This window comes from Diceros bicornis, chromosome 15 (genome assembly GCF_020826845.1).
Source record: "Diceros bicornis minor isolate mBicDic1 chromosome 15, mDicBic1.mat.cur, whole genome shotgun sequence".
NCBI lineage: Eukaryota > Metazoa > Chordata > Mammalia > Perissodactyla > Rhinocerotidae > Diceros > Diceros bicornis.
The window spans coordinates 9,613,042-9,635,420 of NC_080754.1; the positions used below are offsets into that span (position 1 = coordinate 9,613,042).

Sequence of the window (22,379 nt, forward strand, 5' to 3'; positions counted from 1 at the left end):
GGCTCCCGCCGTGGAGAGACTGGGTCCGCTTGGGGAGGTCGGGGCGATCACACGGGGCAGGACTGTGTTGACTGTGTGTGTGGACCTGTGGGCGGCAGGGCTTCTCAGCCGCAGAAGACTTGTGCTTCTCAAAGACCGACATAGGAGGTTTGCTCCACCTTCCAAAACCTGAAACAATTGGGTGCTCCTGTGCCTGAGGCCAGCCCCACCCAGCTGCAATCCTCAGAGAGCTGACAAGAGACCTAATAGGCTAGAGGCTTACAGCAATTGTAAGGCCCTGAGCCTAACAACCTGCCACGCTGGGGGCCTACTCACTTAAAAGAAATACTGCAACACAAATGTGGTATTAGAACTTGCACCCAACTGTGCTGGGGCTCCCCACACCTGATAAAGAGACTGAAGGGCCCACAACAACTACAAGCAGCTGAGCATTACAACAGCTGGCCAGGAGCATAACTCAGTCTCCCTGGGCGCCTACAGGGAGAGCAAACAGGCCACAGCAGAAGGATACACGTAGCCCACATAGGGGTCACCCCTGGAACATTGAGAACTGAGGGAAGCACACTGGAAACCTCCTAAGGCATCACTTACATAAGGTCACCTATTCAAGAGCAGGAGACGTAGCTCACCTACCTAATACATAGACACAAGCACAGGGAAAGAGGCAAAATGAAGAGGCAAAAGAATACATTTCAAGTAAGGGAACAGGACAAAACCCCAGAAAAGGAACTAAGTGAAACAGAAATGAGCAACCTACCCGACAGAGAGTTCAAACTAAGAGTGTTAAGAATGCTCACTGATCTGGGGAGAAGAATAGATGAACTCAGTGAGAATGTCAACAAAGAAATGGAAGATATAAAAAAGAACCAATCAGAAATGAAGAATACAATATTGGAAATGAAAAATTCATTAGAGGGACTCAAAAGCAGAGTAGAGGATACAAGAGAACGGATCTGTGAGCTGGATGAAAGACTAGAAGAAATTACCCGAGGTGAACAGGTAAAAGAGAAAAGAATTAAAAAGAGTGAGGACAGTCTAAGGGACCTCTGGGACAACATCAAGCGCACTAACATCCGTGTTATAGGTGTCCTGGAAGGAGAAGAGCGAGACAAGGGGTCAGAGAATCTATTTCAAGAAATAATAGATGAAAACTTCCCTAACCTAAGGAAGGGAACAGACATCCAGGTACAGGAAGCACAGAGAGCCCCAAACAAGATAAACCCAAAGAGGCCCACACCAAGACACATCATAATCAAAATGTCCAGAATTAAAGATAAAGAGAGAATCCTAAAAGCCACAAGAGAATGTCAAGTTACGTACAAAGGAAACCCCATAAGGCTATCAGCTGACTTCTCAGCAGAAACCTTACAGGCTAGAAGAGAATGGCACGATATATTTAAAGTGCTAAAAGGAAAAAACTTACAGCCAAGAATACTCTACCCAGCAAGGTTATCATTCAAAATGGAAGGAGAGATAAAAAATTTCCCAGACAAGCAAAAATTAAAGGAGTTTGTCACCAAGAAACCAGTGCTACAAGAAATGTTAAAAGGACTGATTTAAGGAAAAAGAAAAGACCACGAATAGGAAAAATTATCTATTTCCATGATTAGAACGTAATGGATACAAATGCACAACAAAGAGGTTAGATATGATATCAAAAACATGAGGGAGGAGGGGAGTTAAAGAGTACAGCTTTCAGACAGAGGTCAAACTAAAGTGACCATCAATTCTGTATAGAAGAAGAAAGGAACAGAGAAGGACTACTAAAACACTGAGAAAAAAAAAAAGTTAAAAAATGGCAGTAAGTACATACTTATCAATAGCTACTTTAAACGTCAATGGACTAAATGCTCCAATTAAAAGGCATAGGGTGACTGACTGGATAAAAAAACAAGACCCATATATATGCTGCATACAAGAGACACACTTCAGACCTAAAGACACTCACAAACTGAAAGTGAAGGGATGGAAAAAGATACTCCACACAAATGGCCATGAAAAGAAAGCTGGGGTAGCAGTACTCATATCAGACAAAATAGACTTTAAAACAAAAACTGTAAAAAGAGACAAGGGCATTACATAACGATCAAGGGAACAATCCAACAAGAGGATATAACACTTGTAAATATCTACGCACCCAATGTAGGTGCACCTAAATATATAAAGCAATTATTAACAGACATAAAAACAGAAATAGACAGTAACACAATAATAGTAGGGGACTTTAACACTCCACTTACACCAACGGATAGATCATCCAAACAGAAGATCAATAAGGAAACATTGGCCTTAAACAACACACTACAACAGATGGACCTAGTAGATATATACAGAGCATTCCATCCAAAAACCGAAGAATACACGTTCTTTTCAAAGGCACATTGGAAATTCTCCAGGATTGATCACATATTAGGCCACAAAACAAGTCTCCATAAATTTAAGAAGATTGAAATAATACCAAGCATCTTTTCTGACCACAACAGTATGAAACTAGAAATCAACTATAGGAAGAAAATCAGAAAAGCCACAAATACATGGAGATTAAACAAAATGCTACTGAACAACGACTGGGTTAACGAAGAAATCAAAGAAGAAATCAAAGAATACCTGGAGACTAATGAAAATGAAAATACGACATGCCAGAATTTATGGGATACAGCAAAAGCAGTTCTAAGAGGGAAGTTTATAGCAATACAGGCCTATCTCAACAAACAAGAAAAATCTCAAATAAACAATCTAACAATGCACCTAAAGGAACTAGAAAAAGAAGAACAAACCAAGTCCAAAATCAGTAGAAGAAGGGAAATAATAAAAATCAGAGCAGAAATAAATGAAATAGAGACCAAAAAAACAATAGAAAAAATTCATAAAACCAAGAGGTGGTTCTTTGAAAAGATCAACAAAATAGACAAACCTTTAGCTAGACTCACCAAGAAAAAAAGAGAGAAGGCACAAATAAGTAAAATCAGAAATGAAAGAGGAGAGGTTACAACAGACACCTCAGAAATACAAAAGATTATAAGAGAATACTATGAAAAGCTATATGCCAACCAATTCGACAATCTGGAAGAAATGGATAAATTCTTAGAATCATACAGCCTTCCAAAACTGGATCAAGAGGAAGTAGAGAATTTGAATAGACCAATCACCAGTAAGGAGATCGAAACAGTAATCAAAAACCTCCCCAAAAATAAAAGTCCAGGACCAGACGGCTTCTCTGGTGAATTCTACCAAACATTCAAAGAAGACTTAATACCTATCCTTCTCAAACTCTTCCAAAAAATTGAGGAGGGGGGGAAGCTCCCTAACTCATTCTACGAGGCTGACATTACCCTGATACCAAAACCAGACAAGGACAACACAAAAAAAGAAAATTACAGGCCAATATCACTGATGAACATCGATGCGAAAATCCTCAACAAAATACTAGCAAATCACGTACAACAATACGTTAAAAAGATTATACACCATGTTCAAGTGGGATTTATCCCAGGGATGCAGGGATGGTTTAACATTCGCAAATCAATCAACGTAATACACCACATTAATAAAATGAAGAATAAAAACCACATGATCATCTCAATAGATGCAGAGAAAGCATTTGACAAGATACAGCATCCATTTATGATAAAAACTCTGAATAAAATGGGTATAGAAGGAAAGTACCTCAACATAATAAAGACCATATATGAGAAACCCACAGCTAATATCATCCTCAATGGTGAAAAACTGAAAGCTATCCCTCTAAGAACAGGAACCAGACAAGGATGCCCACTGTCACCACTCCTATTTAACATAGTACTGGAAGTCCTAGCCAGAGCAATCAGGCAAGAAAAAGAAATAAAAGTGATCCAAATTGGAAAGGAAGAAGTGAAACTGTCACTATTTGCAGATGACATGATTTTATATATAGAAAACCCTAAAGAATACACCAGAAAACTTTTAGAAGTAATAAACGAATATGGTAAAGTTGCAGGATACAAAATCAACATACAAAAATCAGTTGCATTTCTGTACACTAACAACGAAGTAGCAGAAAGAGAAATTAAGAATACCATCCCATTTACAATTGTAACCAAAAGAATAAAATACCTAGGAATAAACTTAACCAAAGAGGTGAAAGATCTGTACACCGAAAACTATAAAACATTTCTGAAAGAAATTGAAGAAGACACAAAGAAATGGAAAGATATTCCGTGCTCTTGGATTGGAAGAATTAACATAGTTAAGATGTCCATACTTCCTAAAGCCATCTATAGATTCAGTGCAATCCCTATCGAAGTTCCAACAACATTTTTCACAGAAATAGAACAAAGAATCCTAAAATTTATATGGAACAACAAAAGACCCCGAATAGCTAAAGGAATCCTGAGAAAAAAGAACAAAGCTGGAGGTATCACACTCCTGATTTCAAAATATACTACAAAGCTGTAGTAACCAAAACAGCATGGTACTGGCATAAAAATAGACACACAGATCAATGGAATAGAATCTAAAGCCCAGAAATAAACCCACACATCTATGGACAGCTAATCTTTGACAAAGGAGCCAAGAACATACAATGCGGAAAAGAAAGTCTCTTCAACAAATGGTGTTGGGAAAACTGGATAGCCATATGCAAAAAAATGAAAGTAGACCGTTACCTTACACCATACACAAAAATTAACTCCAAATGGATTAAAGACTTGAATGTAAGACCTGAAACTGTGAAACTTCTAGAAGAAAACATAGGCAGTACGCTCTTCGACATCAGTCTTAGCAACATCTTCTCAAACACCACGTCTGACCGGGCAAGAGAAACAATAGAAAAAATAAACAAATGGGACTACATCAAACTAAAAAGCTTCTGCACAGCAAAGGAAACCATCAACAAAACGAAAAGACAACCTAACAATTGGGAGAAGATATTTGCAAACCATACATCTGATAAGTGCTTAATCTCCAAAATATATAAAGAACCCATGCATCTTACCAACAAAAAAACTACCAACCCAATTAAAAAATGGGCAAAAGTCCTGAACAGACATTTCTCCAAAGAAGATATACAGATGGCCAACAGACACATGAAAAGATGTTCAAAATCACTAACTATCAGGGAAATGCAAATCAAAACTACAATGAGATATCACCTCACGCCCGTCAGAATGGCTATAATTAACAAGACAGGAAACAACATGTGTTGGAGAGGATGTGGTGAGAAGGGAACTCTCATACACTGCTGGTGGGAGTGCAAACTGGTGCAGCCACTATGGAAACCAGTATGGAGATTCCTCAAAAAATCAAGGATAGAACTACCATATGATCCAGCTATCCCACTGCTGGGTATTTATCCAAAGAACTTGAAAACACCAATTTGTAAAGGTACATGCACCCATGTGTTCATTGCAGCGTTATTCACAATAGCCAAGACTTGGAAGCAACCTAAGTGCCCATCAAGGGACGAATGGATAAAGAAGATGTGGTATATATACACAATGGAATACTACTCAGCCATAAGAAATGATGAAATCCAGCCATTTGTGACATCATGGAGGGACATTGAGGGTATAATGCAAAGTGAAATAAGTCAGAGGGAGAAGTTCAAATACCGTATGATTTCCTTCATTAAGTAGTAGATAATAACAACAATAAACAAACTCATAGGGACAGAGATTGGATTGGTGGTTACCAGAGGGGAAGTGGGGAGGGAGGAGGGTGAAAGGGATAATTCGGCACATGTGTGTGGTGATGGGTTGTAATTAGTATTTGGGTGGTGAACATGATGTAATCTATGCAGAAATAGAAGTATAATGATGTACACCTGAAATTTTTACAATGTTATAAACCAATGTTACTGCAATAAACAAAAAATTAAAAAAAAAAAAAGAGCAAGATGACGTAATTAGAAGGAAAAAAAAAAAAATACCAAAGGGCTGGCCCCGTGGCTTGGCGGTGGAGTGCGCGCGCTCCGCTGTTGGCGGCCTGGGTTCGGATCCCGGGCGCCCACCGATGCGCCGCTTCTCCGGCCATGCTGAGGCCGCGTCCCACATGCAGCAACTAGAAGGATGTGCAACTGTGACATACAGCTGTCTACTGGAGCTTTGGTGAGAGAAAAAAAAAAAAAGAGGAGGAGGATTGACAATAGATGTTAGCTCAGAGACGGTCTTCCTCAGCAAAAAGAGGAGGATTAGCACGGATGTTAGCTCAGGGCTCATCTTCCTCACAAAAAAAAAAAAGAAAACCAAAAAAAATGTATAAATATGTAATGACAAGGCCAGTGTAAATTTTAGTTTGGATTGGCAAATGTTAGCCTATAGACTCTTGATATGTTATGCTATGACTCTTTTTAATTCATGTTTATTTCAGACTCAGCCCTTAGGAAGCTCTCATAGATCTGGTGTAAAGTCTTTTTTTTTTGTTTTTAAATCACTGGCTTCAATTCCTTCTTAATCAGGTTGCATTCTTTCTTCTCACAGGCTTCTGAATGCTTGGTCACCAATTTAGTATATATTTCAATTCAGTTCACTTAGCCTGATTTCATCTCACCAAAACTGTATTGGGTATCCACCATGACCTTGGCACAGAGGGGACACAGAGATGACTGATCCTCATTGCCTTCTCTTGGGGAGGAAACCTTTTCCTTTACCCTCCTATGTTCATGTCTCGGGTGCCTGCAAAGTAAACTGACAAAAGAAAGATTAACAAGAGAAAAGACAGATTTTATTCACATAAGTAAGTATGAGAGTTCACAGAAAAATGTGACTCAAGGAGGTGTTTAGAATTTGGGACTTGTATACCATCTTAATAGCAGAAGAGAAGGGGGAGAAGGGCATTTATGAGAAAATGAATGACTTTTAGGAAAGACAAATGGGCCCTTCAGAGAATAGATGGGAGATATGATAGTTTTGTGACAATGTCTGTTTAGATGTGGTGTGGGGACTTCTCCTCTCCCTTGATAAGAGTCAATCTTCCCTGGTTGCTCCCAGGGAGGGGATTTATGCCAACTGAGGTTTTTTTGGAGGCTCTACTTTTAGGCAGATAGATTTCAGGAACTCATATGTCCTCTGCTCAAAACAAGTTAATGCCACAGTGGTGTATTCTGGACACATTTACTTCAGTCTGTGGGGGAGAGAGAAACATACACACATCCCTGAGGCACAAGGAAGCCACAAGAGCAATGTGAGAACAAAGGAGGAAAGATGAGTTCTGCCCAAGTGTTGGAACACCTTGTGAGAGTTGTGGGGTCTCTGAACAGCCACTGAAATATTGGGTGGGACAGAGGGAGCTGGGGACATGAGTCCAAGGGAGGAACAAGAGGAAGGGAGTCTGGGGGCTTCCTTGGATTAAGAATTCTTTTGAAATACACTCTCTCCTTGGTACTAATTTACATAATTTTTTCTTTACTTAATCCTTTTTGGTTTTATTTATTTATTTTTTGCTGTTTTATTCTTTTTTGTAATTCACACTTTCTCTATCGAATCCAGTTTTCTTGTCAATCCCCTTCCTTGCAGTAACAATGGAACTAGCTCCACCACTGTCTTGCTATGTGAGCTGAAGCAACTCTGAAGATTGTAGATAAACTAATAGCATAGTGTGTCATACATCCAACATAGAGTTCACGATCACTAAAAATTCACTGCCACTCACACAGCCATTTCTAAATGTCTGATTACCTTTGTAAACATCCACATCTGATAGTATTTTATTTATATTACGGTTTTGTCTAAATTCCAATTGACTTCAATATACTTATGTATAATAAAATATGAGCTTTTATAGCCAGCCAGGCAGGAAAAGAAACCAGAAGAAAGATGGAGATGATTGAGTCCAAATTATTCACTGTTAAAGGGAATGGCAGACTAGTCAGAGAGTATGTCCACTGCTGAGGGGACTTTTGACAGTGACCCTCGAGACTACTCCTCTTCTAGAGGCAGTTGGTTGTAGCACCAGGATTTGGATGAGACTGGTCTAAAAGTTTAAGCCGCAGATTCTTCTAACCCAGGCCTCAAACTGCAATCAAATCCTTCAGCACACAGGGATTTAAAATTTGGAAAACACTGCAATCTCATCACGCTCTGACTTTTCCAGCCCATTCCCTGTGTGAGTTGTACTCCAACCTATAGTTGGAAAGTCTGAAAATAAGCCTGATCCAGGAAGAAAGTCTACATTTGGCTCAGAGAGAAAATAATTCTTTAGAAACTAGACAATACTGAGTAATTTCTCATGTAGAATACTACACTTGCTTTCACATAGCTCATTTTTTTTAAACCCAGGACTTCCCTTTCCTAGACGAGAGGAGTTTTGTTCCAGAATTGCCTTTCTCTCCAGAGGCAGGATGCCCCTGCGTGCATGGGCATGAATAGAAAGAGGAAAAGAGTACAATTGGCATTGTACTGCTTTTTGGTCACCTCAACACACACCCTATGAAAATAACGCCCATATACTAGCAGTGTTTGCTCAGGGACGACTTCCTTATGGTAAAACGTAGCTTCACAAATCAATTCAAATGTTTTAATGTACCACCCTCCCCTTAGTACCTATTCAAGACATGTAAAACTGTATTGGGTACCTACCATATATAATCTGAATTTATCACCGTTCTGCTTAAATATGTCTACATATTTATATGTTGAACTTTAGCAAAATGACAAGTGGTTGACCTAATAACTTTTCCCCCCTCAAAGTTAATTGATGTTGCTTAAAACCCTTTACACATGTTAACATCTGCTAAGTAAAACAGGGCATATGAATTAGAGCAACAGAACAATTGTGGATCAGAAGAGAAGTGTAGGCCCAGTTGACTGAGCATGAGGTGTCAAGGCTATCCACCATGCTTCTTTTTGGTGCGACTGGGTAGGATCTTAGTACTACCTAATCCAAATAGTGCAAATTCAGGCCATTAGTTGGTGACAGTTCTTCACCCAACATGTTTACCAATCTGCCCACTTGCATTATCATCTCTTTTCATTTTGGCAAGTAATATGCAATCCTTTTCATACACATTATTTTTAGCTGAATAGAGGTTGCCTGGAGCTAATGGGTTGTGGATATCAGCAGCAGAATGGGGACCTCATATGACCCCTTAGTCAAAATAATGAAAGAAGTTTATCCTCTCTTTAAAAAAAATTTTTATTTTATTCATTAAGAAGATTCTTTTTTTCCTGTAATGTCTTTCTCATACTTACATTATTTGTGCCCACTACAGGGTCTAGAAATTGAACTAAAGACATTTGTTGAACTAAAAGTAAAAGGAAGAGAGACTGAATACTCTGTGAAGAATCTGACACATAGGGGAGAGGACATGTGAGACTGTGTACGTGTGAGTATGTGTGGGTGTGCAAAATACACACACAAGTGTATGTATATGTGTGTAGAGAGGAGGGTGGATTAAAACCAGGCTATAATTAGACTTCCTTGCTCTTCCTTATGATACAAAACAGTGGAAGGGGATTATTTTCTCTTTTCCCATTTCAGCAATAAATATTAAGAGAAGAACATGTACATTACATTGTAAAAGTGATGCTAATACATTATAATCATAAAAATAATATATTAAACATCAACTGGGATAAACATTGTGGTTAAGGTTCAAACATCAGTTTAGATCCTGCCTCTACCATTTACGTCCTCTGGGGCTCTGAGCAGAACACTTTATCCTTCTGACTCTCAGTTTCTGTATTTGTATAATGAAAGTAATAATAATTATACCTATTTCTTGGAGTGGTTATGATGTTAAATGTGATGATTTATTTAATGCACATAGCATAAGCCCAGCATGTTGTAAGCCCTCAGTAAATGTTAGACTAATTTTTTGTGTGAAATTAGGCAAATTAATTATCTTTGGTCTTCATTTCATTTGTATGAGATGCCTGCTTCTTGGATGCTGAAGAAGCCCCAAATACTTTTTAGACACGTGAACATCAAGAAGAGCATCAATAATCAACTCAGAATAGATTCAAGACTTAATATAAGACCTGGAACCATAAAACTCCTGGAAGAAAGCATAGAGGTTAAGCTCCTTGACATTGGTCTTGGCAATAACTTTTTTGGATTTGATACCAAAAGCAACAAAAGCAAAACTAAACCAGTAGGACTATCTCAAACTAAAAAGCTTTTGCTCAGCAAAGGAAACCAACAAAAAATTGAAAAGGCAACCTATGGAATGGGCAAAAATATTTGCAAACCACATATTGCATAAGGGGTTGATATTCAAACTATGCAAGGAATTCATACAACTCAATAGCAAACAAATAATCCAATTAAAAAATAGACAAGCATCCTGAATAGACATTTTTCCAAAGTAGACATACAAATGGCCAACAGGTACATGAAAAGGTGCTCAACATCACGAATCATCAGGGAAATGCAGATCAAAACCATAATGAGATTTCACACCTGTTAGAATGGCTAGACTCAAAAAGATAAGAAATAACTAAAGCTGGCGAGGACAGGAAGAAAAGGGAACCCTTGTGCACTGTTGGTGGGATTGTAAACTGGTGCAGCCACTGCAGAAAACAGTATGGATGTTCCTCAAAAAATTAAAAATAGAACTACCATATGATCCAGCAATCCTACTTCTGGATATATATCCAAAGGAAATGAAAACAAGATATCAAAGAGATATCTGCAGTCCCATGTTTACAGCAGCGTTATTCACAGTAACCAACATGTGGAAACAACCTATGTGTCCATCAACGGATGAGTGGATCAAGAAAATGTGATATATACACAATGGAATATTATTTAGCCTTAAAAAAGAAGGAAATCCTGTCATTTGCAATATGGATGAACCTGAAGAGCATAATGCTCAGTGAAATAGGCCAAAGAAAGACAAGTACTGAATGATATCGCTTATATGTGGAATATAGAAAAAACTGTCAAACTCAAGAGTGAAAAGTGGTTACCAGGGACTGGGTGGGGGGGATAAGGAGAGATTGGTAAAAGTGTACAAATTTTCAGTTATAAGATGAATAAGGGCTGAGGATCTAATGTACAACATGCTGACTATAGTTGTTAACACTATATCGTGTGATTGAAATTTGCTAAGAAAGTACAACTTAAGTGCTCTCACAAACAAAGGTAAACATGTGAGGTGATGGATGTGTTAATTAACTCGATGGAGGGAATCCTTGTGTATGTATATCAAATCATCACATTGTGCACTTTAAATACCTTATAATTCTGTCAGTTATACCTTAATGAAGCTGAAAAAAATATATAAAAATAAAGTTATACATTAACCTCTTAAAAAAAAAGAAGAGCATCTATATTGATAGAGTTTTCTAGGAAACCTTTGCTTAAATACACTTTTTAAAAAATCTGTTTTCCTGAGGATACTCGACCTTAGAATCAGAGCTGACTTATCTGTTAGGTACAGCAGGCCCAGTGCCTAGGACCCATAGTAGTTTTAGAGGACCACAAAAATGTATATATATATATATGTTTTTTCGTGAGAAAGATTGGCCCTGAGCTAACATCTGTTGCCAATCCTCCTCTTTTTGCTGACGAAGATTGGCCCTGGGCTAACATCTGTGCCCATCTTCCTCTACTTTATATGTGGGACACCTGCCACAGCATGGCTTGATAACCGGTGCATAGGTCCGCACCCAGGATCTGAACCTGAGAATTCCGGGCCGCTGAAGCGGAGCATGCAAACTTAACCAATATGTTACTGGGCCGGCCTCCACAAAAATATTTTAATTTCTTTTAAAGTCAGAAGAAAAAAATAAACTTTTGGGTAAAAAATGTTTCAATATAAATTATCAATATATTCATCTTTATATCAATGTTCTCATTAAAATACCATTTAAAAATTCTTTTCATGGACGAAAGTGCCCAAGGAGGCAAAACCATTGGATGGCTACGAAAGTCATACGGCAGCCTTGCTTAAATGCCAGATTGCAGGTAATAGAAGGAGTCACCCTAGGTGACAGAGTGAGTCAGCTGAAAAAGGGAACAGCAGTGTCCTTTGTTATTTTTCTGCTTGTTTGTTGGTGGAGAGGGGTGGGGAGTGGTGGCAGCCAGGTGGAGGGGTGGAGTTACCTTGTTAGAGTGTACCAGATGTTTTTCTCAGACTGATATTGATGTATGTCATCACATTAATATTGGCATATGGAAGCACCCATCAGCAAGAAATGTAGGTGAATAAGGCCAGGGCAAGTAATTCAGAGAGGGAAAGGGTAAGAGAGAGAGAACAATTTTCTCTATTCTTCAGATGTGGGGAACAGCACCTCATTTAAAATCATACGAGTAGCTTTTAAAACTCACTGGAGAGCTGAAATACAAAGTCATAGAAATACATGCTGCTACAAATATTACAACAGCCCCTTTGCTCAGGAGGAACTAAGTTATATTTAAAACATGCTGACACGGCAAGTGCAATGTCTTAACAAAAAGAATCTGAACTTGTTGTTACGGCAAGCCCTGTGCTTAATCCGTTGATATAGTTATTTGAGCTCAGGATCTGATGTCTCATGAGATAATTTTGGACATATCAGGACGTGTTATACTTAACCAAGAGTGAGGAGGAGTCTTTCCTTTCTTGTTGCTTGGTTTTGTGGTGTTGTACAAAGTTATATTTACAAATTGCTTTCATTACTGGTTTGGAGTTATTTAACGAGTTGTGAAGTGCTAGAAATCTCCAAAATAAAAAATATAACCCATAATTTCTCAAGAGACAGATTTAGAAATCACTGGTTTCCACTGTATGCCAAGAGCATGCATTTCAATTGTAGTCTATGAATATGAATCTTCTCAGCAATCTTGAGAATACTATTTTGCATATATTGTATAACACCCAGTTCAGTGGATCTCACTCATAGCCTGCAATAAAAATCTAAACACCGAAAGTGCAGATGACAGTGTTAGGCACTGGAAGTTTTGATCAGCCCTGCCAGGTACGATACAGTTGAAGGAGCTCCAAATTACTGGAGAAAAGCATTTCACTTCTCTTAACCTCGGTTTCCTTATCTGTGTACTGGAGGTAGTAATTCCTACTTTATTAACTTATTGTGAGGCTCAATTCAGACAATACGTATAAAAGTGCTTCAGAAACTACAAGGAAATATGAAAATATAAGATACGGTTATTATTGTCTTTTGGGCTCAGTTTTGATACCCTGGCAATTAATAGTGATTATTTCATTAGAGTAGCATGGGATTTGGGGCTAATTTGTGGACTTAAAAATAGCTGTATGTGTAATTTAAGATTGTTTTCAATGGTAATGTCCTGGAACATGATATTTCTCTTAGGACTAGTAAAAGCAAACACCTTTAACCAGCAACAGACTAGCTTGCCCTTTGCTGCCTACTTAGCCATTCCGCAAATTGATTTGTTTTGCTCTTTGCAAATGTGTTAGCTCACAGAGTCTCCACTGAACATTAATTGTCATTGAAAATAATGAATGTGCAACAACAATGAATTTACTCAGAATCTTTGACTTCAGTAGTTAACCTAGGCCTATTCTATTTGAATGTTTTCCTTTGAAGTCATGATTATAAGGTCTTCACACCTAAAGTACATCCTTAAAATTAATAACCAGATGTCTAATTTTGCAGTAATAGGACCTAAATTATTTATGCAGATTAGATTTATGGAATTTGTGCCCAACCAGGACAAAACTAAGTAGATGACTTTGGAAACCTCTTTGGCGTTCTGGGTCTCACCTTTCTCTTTCTTACTTTCTTTCAACTAACACTTATTGAACACCTACTGTATACTCAGTGCTACCACATATACCACCTCATGTAATCATCGTAAAGATTGCATTTTAGAAACAAGGGAAACCAAACTTCACAGGACTTAAAAAAATATGTCTGAGAAGACACAGCTGTAGTGACAGTACCTCCTACTTACTGACTCCACGACCAGCATTCTTTCAAAACCAACACAATTTATCATCCAAGTCTACACAAGGCAGAGGGTGTCCCCGTATTCTTCCTGTCCTGATCAAAACTTGAACTCAGGAAAGAATTTGACAAACTGATTCATAGTAAGGCAGTAGGACATAAACGACTCATTAGGCTTAAATTTGTATCTATCACAAGGAGTTGTGTAGTTTACCAAGGAAAAGACTATTTGTAATCTTACATCAAATGCTTGAAACTCTTTCCGAAACTTCAGACATCAGATTGCAAGTGGTGTAAAGGAACTCATCGATATGTGAAATCATATTATATAAATGATCTTCCCCAGCTGAATAAGTGGCACCTGGAACTGTAAGCGTGCCCGAAAGACTGATGCTCTACAACTTTCGTGTAAGGATTGTATTTAGGTTTGTAACTGCTTCTGATGGCCTTTGTCCATATGGAGTCACCTGCAAAGAGACTGCAGTTCAGGTTGGCACTGGCAGTTTATGTAGACTATTTCCTCTTCCTCTCGTCCAAAAATCTCAACAAAGATAGATGATAAATCACATATATTTTTTAAAAAGCATGACTTTAACCAAAAGCAAGACAAACATCTCTAAAGACCAGAAGCAGAATAAAAACACATAACAGTAGTTTGGCTTAATTCGTAGGCCTCCTGAATCCAAGATGAGAAACAAGCAGAAGTGGCCATGTATTCATCTTCTGAGGATCAGAATGAGTGAGAGAACAGCGCCAGGTTCAGTATGTGAAATAGGAAACTAGGCCAGGGCACCTATGGTTAGAGGCAAATATTAAGTTATTGCCTAGAGGGTTGAGAGGAAGCACAAATAGTTGCTCCACCAAAGCCGGGCTAAGCCCCAACTGGCTTAGCAATACATCCATAATATTCTTATGTTATGAGAGCTCTGGTTGGCAATGAAAGAGGCAGGTAGGGACAACTGTAAAACTATCATACACGGAGAGGTGAGAAAGGAGAGATTAAACAAAACAAACAAACAAGCCAAGAAAGGCTCATGGAAGAAAATACACTAAAACTTCAAAGCAGACAAAAAGAAAAAATTAATTGTGAAAAAGAGCCATCAAACAGATGTTATTCTGGTAACATGACTATGTTTGAGTAACTTGAAAAAGACTGCAATATGTATGTTTAAGATCTTAAAATACGCAAATAAAGAACAAAACGATTCTAAGAAAAAAGATGATTAAGAATTAAAAACATGTAGCTATCAAAAGTACTGAAGAGAAACCATAAAAATGAAATATGCAGACCTTGAAATTAAACAACAACAATAACCAAAAAAACCTGAGTAAACTGGATGAACACCAGGTTGGAAGAGCTGAAGAGAAGATTAATGAATTAGAAAGAGTACAGAGGATTTGACCTAGAACATGTAAAAGAGAGACAGAGGAAGGAAAACTATGATGTCCAAGTTATGATAGACTTGGAGAGTGGTCCAACTTAAAAATTCTTTCCCCAGAAAATTTTCAAAAGAAGAGAAAATGTCAATATTTAAAGAGATAATAACTCAGAAATTTCCAGACTGAAGGATTGAATTCCAATTTAGAAAATGCGGATAGAAAACTAAGCAAGATAAACAATTCTGCACCTTGACAAACATGGTAAAACAGTAAAATATCATGGCTGAAAGAAAATCTTAAAACTTCCCTGAAAGGAAAGCAAATTGTTTGATAATTAAATGAGAACAGACATTTCTTGAGAAGCTATAGAGGCCAGAAGACAATGGAGCAGTAGCTTCAAAGTCCTGGGGAAAAAGACACCAAACTACAATAATGTACACCCTAAGCTATCATTCAAGACTAAGTACGCCAGGAAAACATTTTTAACACATAGAGAAGTCATGCAATTTTTCACCCATAGACCTTGACTGAAGAAATTCTGAAGCATTTACTTTAGCAAAAAGAAAAGTGTACCTGGATAGAAGGAGAGGAATGCAAGAATAAACTATGAGGGGAAGAAAAGACAATATGTGTTTGTACGCTTGATTAAAAGTAAGTAATTTTTGTTGAATTTTTTGTTGTTTCTTTTTTAAAAAGCTGAAACTAAAACTCTAGATAGAAATAATATCAATGAGGTCTTGTTTGAGAGGAGGAAAGAGATACTAAACTACATTAAATTTGTTAGAAATCTAAAGTTTAGAATATACAGGCTCAACTTCAGATAGTTCATTTGCTAAAAGTGGGTTTGGCTGCAGCTGAGTGATACAGGCCAGTTCAAGTTCTCTGACTTTTTCTACCAAAACTGAATAATAGAAAATAGATGTTGGTAATAGTAAAGGAAAAAATAAACGCAGAGAAATCAAGAATCATTACGTGGTGATTATGTATCTAAATATATATCTAAAATATATAATCACTAAAATAAGAGCAATGCAATTGATAAATCCATACAAGCAAAACATACAAAAAGGATTAAAAAAAACTTTATCATTGCAGCAGAAGGGTAAGAAAAGAAGGAAAAGAACCTAGGAAAATCAAAGAGAAAAGGACACATAACATGCCAGAGACAAGTCACAACCAGTAATCCACTCATCTATTAAAATACAGAATCTATCAGAGTATATTTTAAAATGTCCATAGTAAATGCTCTTTTGAAGAGACACAAAAAAGACAAATAATACAGAAAGTTTGAAATAAAGGGACATAAAGTGAAATAGGATAAAAATGATATACTTATATATTGATTATACTAATAAAAAGAAAGCTGATGTAGTATCACTAATAATGGAATTATTGACTAGAATTTAAAACAAAAGCCCTAACAAGGATAAGATGCTCCATAACAGTAAAAGTATTCATCAATGCACATAAATATTACAAATTGTGATACTCTAACCAGATACAAATAAAGTACATAAAGTTAAAATTGATAGGATTATAAGAAGCAATTAACAAATCCATAATTATAGCGGGGAACTTTTAAATATTCTCCAAGAGGCTGATTGAGCAAAAATATTATAAAGGCTATTTAAAACATAAGGAAAGTAGTCAATAGCATTATTATCTGTTTGTCTGTCTGTCTATCTCTATCTACCTGCCTACATATCTGTCTATCTACCTATCGAACTCTACATGCAAGAAATATATATTATATATTCTTTCCAGCACACATGAAACCTATAAAAAATTGATCAGCACAAACCACAGGGGAAGCCTCAAGTCCAAAAAAATCAGTTTGTATTATCTGACCACAAAGCAATAATAAGAAATCGATTACAGAAAGATAGTAAACAAACACAAAAACAATCACATATAAGGAAATACACACACACACTGTGAATAATCCTTAGACGAAAGGAGAAATGACAATGAAAATTCCAAACTATTTAAAAGTGAATAGCAGTGAAAAGATTACATATCAAAATGTGTGAGATATGGTTAGAGTGGTAATTAGCAGAACATTTACTGGCGTACATTCATATGTTAGAAAAAAGTAAAAATTTAAAGTAAATGAGCTACATGATAATATTAAGAAGGTAGGTGAAAGTAAAAATAAAGGAAATATATCAATAAACAGAAGGAAGCAAGTTATAAAGATAAGAAAAAAATAGGGTAGCAAACAAGGAAATAACAGAGAGGATCTAAAAACCAAAAGCTGTTTTTTTCAAAAACTAAAAATAAAGTAGAAAATTTTCAATCAAGGCTATTCAGAGAAGCCCAAATAATCAATACTAGAAAATGAAAAAAGGAGACTACTTTTAGAATTAATAGTGGTGATTTAAGAGTCAAAAGGAAAAACTGAATAATTTAGTGCCAAAAGGAGAACATTTTGAAAATATTTGCATTACAAAAGTAAATCAAGAAGACATAGAAAGAGAATAATATCATTAAAAAAACTGATTCATCTTCTCCTTCTTCCCTTCTTCCCCACAGAAAACAAAGATACCAAGCTCAGAAGGTTAAACAGGAAAGTTTTGTCAAATAGCTAATAAATACATAATCTCTACCTAATGAAAATTATTTTAAAAAATTATGAAAACTACCTAAATCATTTTGTAGGGCCAATACAACCTTAATAGAAAAATCAGATATGAAAGTACAAGCAAACAAAATTCCTCACCAATCTTACCTATGAACATGGTTAAAATACTAACAAATGAACTCTAGCTACGCACAAAAAAAATTGCTGAGTCCTGATAAATTCAGATCATTTCCGAACAATGTATCAATATAAGCTGCTAAAGAATAAATATCATATGATTATTTTGGTACATGCAAAAAAAAAGCTGATGAAATTTAATGCTGGTTCAAGATCTTAAAATCTTAGCAGATTTTTATAGATTTTTATTTTGTATCAAATAGCTACAAATAATCTATTGTAAACACTCTACTTACTTTTCAATATTGAAAAAATGTCTTGAATTGCAGACAATATGATTGGATTCATAGAATATTCAAAAGAATCCACAGAAAAGCTCCTGAAATAAATTAAAATACTTTATTAACTGGATAAAATATTTTGATATTAAAATTCATGGTATTTCTCTATACCAGCTATACTAATTAGAAAATATAATAAAATATCTCACTAATAATAAAAATGTATGATTCACAATAATAAATACAATGAAAGATATGTCATATTTTATAAATAAGGAATATAAAAAAGAAATGATACATGGGGATATATATCTTATTAATGAATAGGAAAACTTAATGTCTTAAATAATTTCTCCAACAAAGTAATCTGGCAAAATCTTGGATTCTGACAAAAGTTATTCTAGTCAATTTTGAAAAATGGAAAAACAAAGAAGAAGGATCTGATCCATCCCCTGCCGTCTTTTAAAGCCACAGCATTAAATGGCATTTAAGTGGAAGAAAAGTTAGTAAAAGAGCCTAAAATGAGATCCAAACCCAAATGGGAGCACGATGTGAGACAGAGATTGTGATACAAACTGTGTGAAAACACGAACCCTGTGGTAATTGGTGTTGGGGCAGCTGGCTTTGCACATGGTAAGAACTCAATGAAATCGCCTGTTACAGACTATACCCACCAATATAATCCTGTTGGATCCAAGACTTAAAGATGAAAAACAAAATTTTAAAACTTTTAGAAGAATATATACATGACTATTTTTTTTTATAATGTGTAAGGGAAGAATTTCTTAAATCAGATAAAGAGTCATGAAGGAAATATAGATAAACTCGACATATAACACTTGAAGATATGAGAAGAGAATTTTTTACTTATGTGACTAAGATTAGGTAATTATAACTTTAAAAAGAATTCATAAAAGTGAATAAGAGGAGAGGAAGTCAAGATGGCGGCGTAAGCAGACTCTGAACTCACCTCCTCCCGCGGACACAGACAATTTACACCTACTCATGGAAAAATTACCCCTGAGACAGAACTGAAAACTGGATGAGAGGAACTCCTGCAACAACGGACAATCCTAATTGAGGTGGAAGAGACAGAAACTCCCTTCTGGAGAGGAAAAACGCCGCCTTCACAAGCCACAGCGCCTCACGGCTGCCCGGGAGCAGCTCACAGGTACGCAGCCTCCCTGGAGGCGCGGGGCCCTGAGCCAGGAGCGCCCCCGCTGTGGGCATTTTGTGGACCCAGCACAATCGAGATGAGTGGCAGAATATCTGACTTTGCCTGCTACTAAAACATTGGGGAGCACCCCCAGGAAAGCTGGTTCACAAAGAAACTAAAACCAGCTCTTAAAGGGCCCACACGCAAATTCACCCATTTCAGAAAGCATCCTAAAATCACCAGAAAGAAAGGTCCACAGAGCTTTGATGAAAAGAGACTCACCTAATAGGCCCTGTGTGCATCTCAGTGAGAGGTGGGACCTCTCCAGGTGGGACCTCTCCCACATTGGCGGTGGCCATTGTTGTGGCGTGGTGTGGGCGTGCTGACACAGACACCGTTGGAGATCTAGCTGGGGCCTGCTAGCCCAGGGTCTGCCACACCCGCTAGAGCACCGATTTAATCCAGCTCAGCCAGGGCAGGCAGCCCACCCTAGAGACTGGCCCCTCCCAACAACAAGCCCTTGGGCAACTTGCGGGCCTGCATAGATTGGTGACTGGATTCTCTGCAGCCTGGCAACTGAGCCGACTTCAGTGGGGTAGGGCATGCACAAGGAGCGGGTGGAGATTGTGGGATGGTGGTGGAGTGTGTGGGGCTCCCACTGTGGAGAGATTGGGTCCGCTTCGGAAGGTCGGGGTGTGCACACGGGGCAGGACTGTGTTGACTGTGTGTGTGGACCTGTGGGCAGCAGGGCTTGTCAGCTGCAGAAGACTTGTGCTTCTCGAAGACCCACATAGGGGGTTTGCCCCACCTTCCAAAGCCTGAAACAATTGGGTGCTCCCATGCCTGAGGCCAGCCCCACCCAGCTGCAATCCTCAGAAAGCTGACAAGAAACCTAAAGCCCGGAGGCTTATAGCAATTGTAAGGCCCTGAGCCTAACAACCTGCCACTCTGGGGGCCTACTCACTTAAAAGAAATACTGCAACACAAATGTGGTATTAGAACTTGCACCCAACTGTGCTGGGGCTCCCCACACCTGATAAAGAGACTGAAGGGCCCACAACAACTACAAGCAGCTGAGCATTACAACAGCTGGCCAGGAGCATAACTCAGCCTCCCTGGGCGCCTACAGGGAGAGCAAACAGGCTACAACAGAAGGACACACGTAGCCCACATAGGGGTCACCCCTGGAACATTGAGAACTGAGGGAAGCAGATGGCAGGCCTCCTAAGCCATCACTTACATAAGGTCACCTATCCAAGAGCAGGAGACATAGCTGACCTACCTAATACGTAGACACAAGCACAGGGGAAAGAGGTAAAATGAGGAGGCAGAGGAATACATTCCAAGTAAGGGAACAGGACAAAACCCCAGAAAAGGAACTAAGTGAAAGAGAAATGGGCAACCTCCCTGACAGAGAGTTCAAACAAAGAGTGTTAAGGATGCTCACTGATCTGGGGAGAAGAATAGACGAACTCAGTGAGAATGTCAACAAAGAAATGGAAGATATAAAAAAGAACCAATCAGAAATGAAGAATACAATACTGGAAATGAAAAATTCACTAGAAGGACTCAAAAGCAGAGTAGAGTATACAGAAGAACGGATCTGTGAGCTGGACGAAAGACTAGAGGAAATTACCCAAGGTGAACAGGTAAAAGAGAAAAGAATTAAAAAGAGTGAGGACAGTCTAAGGGACCTCTGGGACAACATCAAGCACACTAACATCTGTGTTATAGGTGTCCCAGAAGGAGAAGAGCGAGACAAAGGGGCAGAGAATCTATTTCAAGAAATAATAGATGAAAACTTCCCTAACCTAAGGAAGGAAACAGACATCCAGCTACAGGAAACTCAGAGAGCCCCAAACAAGATAAACCCAAAGAGGCCCACACCAAGACACATCATAATCAAAATGTCCAGAATTAAAGATAATGAGAGAATCCTAAAAGCCGCAAGAGAAAGTCAAGTTACATACAAAGGAAACCCCATAAGGCTATCAGCTGACTTCTCAGCAGAAACCTTATAAGCTCGAAGAGAATGGCATGATATATTTAAAGTGCTAAAAGGAAAAAACTTACAGCCAAGAATACTCTACCCAGCAAGGTTATCATTCAAAATGGAAGGAGAGATCAAAATTTTCCCAGACAAGCAAAAATTAAAGGAGTTTGTCACCAAGAAACCAGTGCTACAACAAATGTTAAAGGGACTGATTTAAGGGGAAAAGAGAAGACCACAAATAGGAAAAATTATCTATTTCCATGATAAGAGGGTAATGGATACAAATGCACAAAAAAGAGGTTAGATGTGATATCAAAAACATAAAATGAGGGAGGAGGGAATTAAAGAGTACAGCTTTCAGACAGAGGTGAAACTAAAGAGACCATCAATTCTGTATAGAAGAAGAAAGGAACAGAGAAGAACTACTAAAACACTGAGAAAAAAAAAGTTAAAAAATGGCAGTAAGTACATACTTATCAATAGCTACTTTAAATGTCAATGGACTAAATGCTCCAATTAAAAGGCATAGGGTGGCTGATTGGATAAAAAAACAAGACCCATATATATGCTGCATACAAGAGACACACTTCAGACCTAAAGACACTCACAAATTGAAAGTGAAGGGATGGAAAAAGATACTCCATGCAAATGGCAATGAAAAGAAAGCTGGGGTAGCAGTACTCATATCAGACAAAATAGACTTTAAAACAAAAACTGTAAAAAGAGACAAAGAAGGGCATTACATAATGATCAAGGGAACAATCCAACAAGAGGATATAACACTTGTAAATATCTACGCACCCAACGTAGATGCACCTAAATATATAAAGCAATTATTAACAGACATAAAAACAGAAATAGACAGTAACACAATAATAGTAGGAGACTTTAACACTCGACTGACACCAATGGATAGATCGTCCAAACAGAAGATCAATAAGGAAACATTGGCCTTAAATGATACACTAGAACAGATGGACCTAGTAGATATATACAGAGAATTCCATCCAAAAACCGAACAATACACGTTCTTTTCAAATGCACA

The 22,379-nt window shown here is 37.7% G+C and overlaps 1 long non-coding RNA gene across 1 annotated transcript; it reads right to left on the reverse strand.

Moving 5' to 3' along the window:
• Positions 1-6,306: 6,306 nt before the first annotated feature.
• LOC131414688 (uncharacterized) lies at positions 6,307-19,667 on the reverse strand. The gene is made up of 3 exons (XR_009222218.1): positions 19,624-19,667; positions 18,201-18,283; positions 6,307-6,662 (listed from the first exon to the last, which is right to left on the reverse strand). It is a non-coding gene; the product is annotated as an uncharacterized LOC131414688 (long non-coding RNA).
• Positions 19,668-22,379: the final 2,712 nt, after the last annotated feature.